Here is a 10,324-nt window from a genome sequence, read left to right as displayed (position 1 = left end):
TTACTTATTTGTTTTCCCCCAAAACATACTTTTTATTACTGTACAAAAAGCACACCCACCCCTCCTTTATTCTCCCCCACCCAGCGCCCAGGGAACTGTACATGGTGTGCAGGACTGCAGTGACCTACAGCTTCCATTACACATCCTGCCCACAGGCTGAGCTCTGCCCCAGGTCCTTTCAAGTGTCTAGGTTACCAGGCTGGGGCAATGGAGTCCTAGCTCACACATACTCCTTGGCAGAGTTGGGCTTAGAGTATGAGCGGGGTGCATCATACCTAGCTTTGCCCTCACTCCCAGGACAGGAGCAAGAGAGCATTGCAGCTCCCAAGAGGACCAGAGCAGACCCTGACCCAGCAGATGAAGATGGCAGGACCAAACTCGTACTTAATATTCATGGGGCCCAATGGGTTACAAAAGTCTGTGATAAACTACCAATAAAAATTTTAGTTATCACTTTAGGAACAGCTTTTTTGTACAGTACAATTGATTTTTCTAGAATATTCGCTTATTTCAATTAGCCAATTTAAATTAGCCTGAAAACTTGACTACTATTTTACTGTTAAATTTAAAAAATTAAAATTTAAAAGCTATCAAGATTACAGCATAAAATTTCCAAAAGCCTCCTAATATTTAAACCAAAAAAGGGGGGATAGTAGAAGAATATCATGTAAGGATAAATATCCTGTAAGTAGATTACATCTAGAAAATTTTTACTTTAGAAAATTAACTTCCATTTGTAATGCTAACAGCAAGACAACATGTAAAACATACATGGGGTCAAAACAAGCCAAAGGAAAATTGTTTGGGCAAAAAATGAAAAAGGATCGCAAGTCAAATTTATAGAAAAGATTTCTTTATTAACTTTTGGTCGAGAATATGTTTGTATATTTTCAGAAAACAACTCTGAGACCATGTGGATTCCTGCAACAGAGAGGAATTGACAGGAGTGCTCCAGCCATGAAGTCAGAAGAGAAACAGTCCAGAGATGGAAGACGCTGACCATGCTTTGCCATACTAGAAGTCAGCAGCTGTGCTTCACTGCAGGTTGCCCAGGACCAAACCAGAGAGGGTCGGACCTGCATTATCACCATTTGTCCACCATCCAGAACTGAAATATCATTGTTGTTATGTACACATAAGGAACTGTTGGACATAGAAATTGGGACTCAAAAGAACTGTTGGCCCAGAAAGAAACTCACTATAGACTGATTCATTTGCCTCTCAGCATAACCATTATTGCTTGTCTCATTTTCGGTTCTTATAAGTGAATTTCTAGTATCACATGAGCTCACTCATCTAGGGGAAATGATGAACAACATAGACTGATGAACAAGAACAGCATTGATCAGACTGTCAAACCTCAGAGGGAAAGTAGGGGAGGGTGGGGATAAGGGAGATAGATCAACCAAAGGACTTGTGTGCTTGCATATGAGCCTAACCAGTGATCACGGACAACAGGGGGGTGGGGGCATGCGTGGGGAGGGGTTTGGGATGGGAGTGGGGGGAGATGAGGACAAATATGTGATACCTTAATCAATAAAGTAATTAAAAAAAAAAGTCTGTGATAATCATATGGCCGTACCAGGAGCAAGCTGTCAAAGCAGCAAGACCTGCCACGATGAAAATGATGCCTCCGGTCATGGCTCTACGGGCTTTTTTCACTTTGTCATCTCCCCCACAGCGTGTACACTTCATGCCCATCGTGGTCACGAACATGGCTAGGAAGCCCAGCCCGAGAGACACCACCATTAGAGCTCTAGTGGCCTGAAGGGCCGCGGGCAGGGCGAGCACCGAGTCGTACATTTTGCAACTGATCACTCCCGTGCTCTGACGCAGTCCTTCTACAGCCCCTTGTACATGGCCTGGGCTGTGATGATGTTGTCGCCCGCATAGGAGCTCATCGCCATGGCGGAAGGGCGGTGCACACCACCAGGCCCACCCAGCCCAGCAAGGCCAAGGAGAAGCCGAGCAGCTGCGGGCCCGAGTTGGCCATTCCGCCCTCACAAAAGACGAGGGGCGCAGGTGGGAGCCTCTGCAGAAAAAGAAACTTTTGAGGGGCGATCCCAACAGACAACTTGGGTTGGAGTTATAAGTCACCCAAAGCGAAAAATAGTTTCTGGTCCAGTGACTGCGAATTTTTTATCACCCGAAGTAAACACAAAGCGCCCCTCCGGCGGGCGAGGGTCTCACAGCAGAGGGAACAGGTTATGCTCCGAGGACTCATGACCTGCGATCCCCCAAGTCCAGGCCGTTCCCCTCCCCCACCTCCTGTGCTCTCGGCCATGATTCCCAAACAAAAGGTGGAGGGGCCGAATGGGTGGTTCTGGGTGCAGAAGTCCCCGAAGGACCCTGGGCTCTCTGCCGGAGGCCGAGGTGCAAGCAGCGGTGAGCTGGCAGGTGCAGGCGGGCGGATGCGGGCGGACAGGTGCAGCTCACCGAGTATATGTAGGGCGTTGGGGGCCCTTCAAAGCTCAATTTAGATGTAGTTTCCTCTGGGATGTAATCTGTGACATAAGCCATCACTATATCTTGTTCAATTTTGAATCCCTAGACTTTAGTTGAGCACCTGGAACATACCAAGTGTTCAGATCTGCCAGATAAATGGATATTGCATGGTATTGCATGGTACTGCATGGGCTAATTCCTGGAATGGCCAGAGCCAGTTCAGATAAAAGTTTTCATTCAGTAAAATTAATCTTCACCTTTTTCTCATCCTCCCCTCTTCTCATCTATCATGTTCTGCCTCCTGATGTCTTTTTAAAAAAGATATTTATTATTGATTTCAGAGCGGAAGAGAGAGGGAGAGAGAGATAGAAACATCAATGATGAGAGAGAATCATTGATCGGCTGCCTCCCGAACACCCCTACCAAGGATCGAGCCCACAAAAAAACAGGCATATGCCCTTGACCAGAATTGAACCGGGGACTCTTCAGTAGAAGGCTGACACTCTATCCACTGAGCCAAACCAGCTAGGGCTGCCTCCTGATGTCTTTGTCATCTCTCCTCAACCTTCATCTTCCACATCCACCAGTTGACCCATCTGAAGCAGTCATCCTTGTTCTCTGTTAACTATATACTTAACTATATACTAATCTCTACCAACACACCACTCAAAAATTAATCCCAATGTAAACAACACTTAAAAATGAACATTCCACCCAAGTGTATTTGTTTTAAAAAGGAGAGACGATGAAAGTTGTCTAAATAAGCAGATGAGCTTGATTATTAAGAAGAAAATCCCATCCTAATACTTGGAAGCCTTGTCTCTGGGTGGCTTCCCTTTGGCATCTCTGCTAACAGGCTCAGCTAGTTTACCTAAGGGAAAATTGCCATCACCACCTTTTTCATTCTGGGAAAGAGCTGATCTCCCCCATTATTTGGAAAAGGATTGGGGGAAAAAAATAAACATTTGTCACACTACTTAATAAGGATTGTATGTATATGGTGGACATCCATGCTTTAAAACACAAATTGTATGCCTCTCTTCCCTGCTCCAAGCTAAACTGTTTTTACACCTTTTACCTTACTGAAAAGTTTTGACTTGCCAAGTCTTAATAACTATGACATTTATTGGAGTCTGTGTTAACAGGGAGAAATTCTTGTAGGTTTCCCTGTCATTCCCTGTCCTTTATGTTCATAAGTTTCAGTACTGGATACAAAGTCCTTTGGCCATGAAATGCTGAGGAATAATCTAACATATGACTTTATGATTCTTATCTCTTCCTCAGCAGAGACTAAATGGGAGATCTGAATTGTCTATGTAGAAAAATGGCAGCTTTAAAACCATGACCAATGAAGACATCACTGATAATGTTTACTGAGGCCTTAGAATTGGCATTAATTTGCTTAAATGCATGTGGTGTGAGTCTTTTGGCTGACAAGCATCTTTTTTGATATGATGTAGTATTTTAGGATAATTCTGAGTGATTCTCCTATACCCAGAAAATTGATACCCAGAGCTTACCATACCTGCAACCAGTAAATTAATTTTTTTCCTGTAGCTAAACCATGATTTGATTGCTGTTATTAATTTTAACTACCATGAATAAATTAGAAAATTATACTTTGTTTTGTCTCATAGGAATGTCTGTTTCAAAGCTGGAACCTGGGCCTTTTTTCCCACTCATTCTCTTGAGTCAAATAAATTGCTTATCTCCTAGGGACTCTACCATTTTTTTTTTTCCTGGAATCTCTGGAAGCTAAAATACACGCAGGATTGGATTTGCCTGAGGAATGTTGAAACTTGTTCATTTGAATCCCCTTCCCTCAAGAGTTTCCTATCTGGTTCAATTCCTCGTCTCCTCATTCACAAATCCACAAAGATAATGCAGGTGGAATCCTGATCAGATTTGACCTACCCCAATTTAGCCACTGTTTAGAAAAATATGCAAGAAGAGAAATGAAAATAAAATAAAACACAACACACACACACACCATAATAACTTCTAGTTTTCTGGTTTCTGTGTGATCTTTTATTCCTTCTGCTCACTCCTTTTTATTCTGTTTTATTTCTTGTCCCATCCCCTAAAACATTTATTCATCATATGGTTATATGCAAGTTGATATTTTTGAAAGAAAAAAATAAACAAAAACGTTTTGACTTAGTCCACTTAGCACAAGGTTTGCAAAGCAATGACTTATGAGCTGAGACCACGTGAAGGAGAAAATCTCACAGGAACATTGTGGAATTGCCACTTGCTTGATTTGTCCTTATGTGATCATCACACCTAAAAATAGCTTCTTTTGTTAATAAAATTGAGAATGTTGATATGTTCAGCTGGAAGGATCAAAAGAGGAAAGCTCATAGATTATAGCATTCTGTTAATTAACACAGACACAAGAATGCATATTGAGAAATAGCAAGAATTACAGGTCACAAGCTGCTTGATGTGAAAGGGTAGGAAGATTCCATCCTTTACTCCATGGACAAGATGGAGGACATGGAATGAACCCTCTCTAATTTATAAATCAACTCTACTTCTATTTCCAATCTATCTTTTACTTATCTCATGTGAAAAGGGAATTGATGTGAAAAAAAAAACACACACAAAAACTCAGACATGCTCTTTAGAAACTCCTACAGAAGAAAAGTTAGACAAAGAAACAATAGCTACTCCCAATAGATTTCTTTTTAATACAGATCTAAACAAATACACAAACATTTCTCCTTCTTTTCCTATTTTTCTCCATCTCTTCTTCTTCTTCTTCTTCTTCTTCTTCTTCTTCTTCTTCTTCTTCTTCTTCTTCTTCTTCTTCTTCTTCTTCTTCTTTTCTCTTTCTCTCCTTCTCTATTTCTCTCTGATAATTTATTTTAAACAAATTTTCTCCATTCTTCTTTGCCAATTAGAGCCATAGCATCTAGCTCCAGATGCTCCCTTTTTATGAAGTCTTCCTGGATGAGTCCTTCACTGCCCGCAATATCTTTATATCTTTTCCTTTATGTATAAAATGACCACGTAATTTATTGTCATAGTGGGACACTTTTGAGAACAAAAGCGGGTACTCAATAATTATTCTGAGACAGAGGACACAGTTAGGGCTATAGCTGACAAACTGGTATACAACTTCCCTACTTTTAGGTGTCTCTTTTGCTGACTAAATGTTGTTTTACATTTATTGACATGCTGCTGGGGGAATCTTTCTCAAATTACTTCTTGCAAGCCAACTGAGTTGCAAATACAGTGGCTTCTCTTCTAGTATTCCTTTCCCTTGTCACTCAAACCATAGCAGCCCAGCAAATGTTCATTATTTGGGAGAAAGCTTAAAAGGCTGAAATCTGAAAAGATCACAGGGGTATATGAAAAATCTCTCACAAATTGGCCTACTTGATTCTGGTACCTGCTCATTGAGGGTCCTCTATTTATCTCGGCTTTTTGGGAGGGCATTTAGATGGAACTTCAAGTAAAATAAAACATACACAACTGTATTGTGACATATATGTATAGTATGTAAAAAAGAGGCCATAAAACATTTATCCTATATAATAAAGAGGTAATACACAAGTTGACCCTCACACCATCGCACAAGATGGCCATCCCCGTATGGTCAAAGATGGCTGCTCCCATGTGGTCCAAGATGGCCACCATAAGATGGCTGGCAGGGAAGGGTAGTTGTGGGCGATCAGGCCAGCAGGGGAGGGCAGTTGGGGGGGGGGGGATAAGGCCTGCAGGGGAGGGCAGTTAGGGGTGACCAGGCTGGCAGGAGAGGGCAGTTAGGGGTGACCAGGCCAGCAGGGGAGGGCAGTTGGGGGGGAACAGGCTGGCAAGGGAGAGCAGTTATGGGTGGCCAGGCCAGCAGGGGAGGGCAGTTGGGGGCAACCAGGCCAGCAGGGGAGGGCAGTTGGGGGGGAACAGGCTGGCAGGGGAGGGCAGTTAGGGGTGGCCAGGCCAGCAGGGGAAGACAGTTGGGGGCAACCAGGCCAGCAGGGGAGGGCAGTTAGGGGAAACTGGGCTGGCAGGGGAGGGCAGTTGGGGGTGAATGGGCAGGCAGGGGAGCAGTTAGGAATTGATCAGGCTGGCAGGGGAGTGGTTAGGGGGTGATCAGACTGGCAGGCAGGTGAGCGGTTGGGAGCCAGCAGTCCCGGATTGTGAGAGGGATGTCCAACTGCTGGTTTAAGCCTGATCCCACATGTCTGACTGACCATTTAGGCCCGATCCCACAGGCAGTCAGACATTCCCCAAAGGGTCCCAGATTGGAGAGGGTTTAGGCTGGGCTGGGGGACACCCTCCCCCCATGCACAAATTTCATGCACCGGGCCTCTAGTGTATATATAAAGAATAACAATAAAAGAAATGGCCATGTACCTATCAACTAGATTATGAAATAGAATATTGCCAATATTTTGGAACCACCCTCCTCACCTAGCAAATCTCAGCCATCATTCCTTCCTGCTCCCTTTGTCAGAGTAATTGCACTTACTTTTCTTTTAATTATTCCCAGCTTTGTTTTATAGTTTTACACACATGTGTGTACCCCTAAACAAGACCTCTGCTTTTTGGTGTCAAATAGTATTTTCATGTAATAAGGAAAGAAAAGCACTGCCATGTTGCCTAGTTCAGGAACATGCTGTTCTTTTTTAAGAAAAAAACTCCTAAAATATGATGTGCTTTTCAAATACCTAACTGAGGTGAATATCAACATATGTGTAAGGAAAGAATTTTAGGGAGAAACCCCAGCAGCTATGTTCCACCACTCAAGCTCCGTCTTTGTTTTCCATTTCCTTCTGTTTTATGATTAAAATCTAGCATTCCATTCAGAATTTAAATAAAAAACTAATGTCACCAGGAAAGTGTTGACTGATGTGAGATTTCCAACCTGTAACAATTCTGCAGGCAAGTCCCACATTAGGTGAAATAATTAATTATACAAACCATGTTGAAAACGATGCCCACTAAATTTCTGTCCTCTTTCCTTCCATGCCCACCCTGGGTAGCCAGTACCCTCTCTCATTATTTATCATCTTGTCCATCCAAAACTTAAAACTCATCATTCACATTGATTAACTTTAGGACAGGGAGTTTTATATATTTCCTAACAAAATAATCCAGTAGCAAAGAATAAGATATTTTCAAGAGTCTCTAGACATGAAAGCTGTGGTCAGCATAGATTTACCTATTTTTATTGTGAGGTATATCATAAGTATGCAAACGTGTCTAAAATACATCTACTTGGTAAAGGATAACAATAAAATAAGTACCTACATACCTACCACCTAGCCTTAGAAATAGACCACAATCTGTAGTTAACTGACATTTGAATTTTTTCTAGTTTGAGACTACTGCAAAAAGCACAGATATAAAATTTTGAGTCTTTACCTCCTGGTATACATGTGCAAGAATCTTTGAGTATGAAGCTAGAGGTAGATTTTTGGATCATAAAGTATGAATGTTCAAATTTCCAGGCAATTCCAAACCATTTTCCAAAGTAGAACACATTTAAATCCCCACCGGATGTAAATGCGAGTTCCTATTGCTCAATATCCTCATTAGTACATGCCATTGTCCCCCCAAAAAAGTTATTTTTAAATCTGTATGTGAAATGAAATCTCATTGTGATCTTGTATGTTGTGTTTCTCTAATTACTGAAGAAGCTATGCAGCTTTTCATGTGTTTATTATAGACCATACATGTTTCCTTTTCTTTGAAATTCCTGTTAGGGAGTTTTGCCCATTTCCCTATTGAGTGTTTTCTTTTTTTTCTTATTAATTGACAGGAGCTAATCAAAGTAAGAGTAGTGAGAGGCACATTTTTTTTAACTATGTACTTTCATAAATTGTATATGAGGTAATTATCTTTTTTCATTCAATAGCTAATTATTTTCACTCTGGTGGTAGGCCCATTTGATAAAGAAAAGAACTTACTTTTAAAGTTATTGATTCTTCTTGACATTTTCCATTTGACTTATTCTTTAACATGATATTCTCAAGATTTCTGACTTCACTCATATGTGGAATATAAAACTGAAAACAATGAAAAAACAAGTCAAACAAACAAAAACTGATAGGCACAGACAACAGTATGGTGGTTACCAGAGGAAAAGGAGAATAGAAGGGGTCAACTATATGGTGATAGAAGGAGATTTGACTTTGGGTGGTAAACACACAATGCGATATTTAGATGATAGGTTATAGAATTGTACACTTTAAACCTATATAATTTTATTAACCAATGTCATCCCAATAAATTTAATTTTTTAAAAGTTATTTATTCTTTAATCTTTTACTTTGTGCATATTAAATTTTGTTTGTAGATACTTCCTACATTCTTTTCTTGAAATTTCATAATGTTAACTCACATCTATTTCTGTAATCCTCTTTCAATTTGATATTCAACATTTATTGAATAGTTTATCTTTTCAATAAATAGTTTGTAATGATTTCAAATACCAATTTTGTCATACATCAAGTTTCCCTGTATCTGTGCATTTGTTTCTAAGTTCTCCATTCTGTTATTTTAATCTATGTGTGAATTAGTGGGCAAAATCTGATTGTTAGTAACTTAATTAGTATAGTTTTACAATATATTAATATCTAATAGGACAGATTCTTATTTTCCTCTCTTAGAAGCATAATGGTTATCCATTATCCTTTTATTTTTCATATAAATTTCAAAAACAGATTGTCAAATTCCATTATGAAACATTTTGCAACTGTTATTATAGTTATATTTACTATTAGATCCATTTAAAGGGAATTGACAACTTTATGATATGACTTTTCTTATCCAAGAACATGTTGTTTATCAACCCAAGCCATTATGCTCAATTAATATTTGCCAAAGGAGGCAAGAGCATTCAATGGAGTCAAGACAGTCTCTTTAATAGATGGTGTTGGGAAAATTGGACAGATACTTGAAAAAACAATGAAACTAGATCACCAACTTACACCATAAACAAACAAACAAAAAAACCCCTTCAAAATGGATAAAGGACTTAAATGTAAGACAGAAAACCATAAAAATGTTAGAAGAAGCCATAAGCAGCAAAATACCAGACATTTGTCATAGCAATATCTTTACCAATACAGCTCTTAGGCCAATGGAAACTAAGGAGAAAATAAACAAATGGGACTACATCAAAATGAAAAGCTTCTGTACAGCAAAAGAAACCATCAACAAAACAACAAGAAAGCCCACTGAATGGGAGAACATAGTTGCCAATATTATCTCCGATAAGGGTTTAATCTCTAAAAGTTATAGGGAACTCATACAACTTAACAAAGGAAGATAAACAATCCAATCAAAAAATGGGCAACGGACCTAAATAGACACTTTTCAAAAGAGGACATACAGAAAGCCAAGAGACATATGAAAACATGCTCAAATTCACTAATCAAAACAATAATGAGGTATTATCTCACACCTGTCAGAATGGCTATTATCAACAAATCAACAAATGACAAGTGCTAGAGAGGATGCAGAGAAAAAGGAACCCTTTTGCACTGCTGGTGGGAATTCAGACTGGTGCAGCAACTGTGGAGAACAGTATGGTGTTTCCTCAAAAAATTAAAAATGGAACTGCCATTTGACCCAGTAATACCACTTCTAGAAAAATATCCCAAGAAAACTGAAACACCAATCAGAAAGGATATATGCACCCCTATGTTCATAGCAGCACAATTTACAATAGCTAAGATTTGGAAACAGCCTAAGTGCCCATCAGCAGATGAGTAGATTAGAAAACTATGGTACATCTACAAGATGGAATACTGTGCTGCTGTAAAAAAGAAAGAACTCTTACCATTTGCAGCAGCATGGATGAAACTGGAGAGCATTATGCTAAGCAAAATAAGCCAATTGGAGAAAGATAAATATCACATGATCTCAC

General features: G+C 39.9%; 1 pseudogene across 1 annotated transcript; it reads right to left on the bottom strand.

The window, feature by feature from the left end:
* Window positions 1-220: 220 nt before the first annotated feature.
* LOC307103619 (claudin-7-like) lies at window positions 221-1,993 on the bottom strand (annotated as a pseudogene). Its single transcript has 2 exons — window positions 1,570-1,993; window positions 221-428 (listed from the first exon to the last, which is right to left on the bottom strand). The product of its transcript is annotated as a claudin-7-like (transcript).
* Window positions 1,994-10,324: the final 8,331 nt, after the last annotated feature.

Source organism: Cnephaeus nilssonii, assembly GCF_951640355.1.
Source record: "Cnephaeus nilssonii genome assembly, chromosome: 7".
NCBI classification, from domain to species: domain Eukaryota; kingdom Metazoa; phylum Chordata; class Mammalia; order Chiroptera; family Vespertilionidae; genus Cnephaeus; species Cnephaeus nilssonii.
This window is presented reverse-complemented; position numbering and strand designations above follow the sequence as displayed.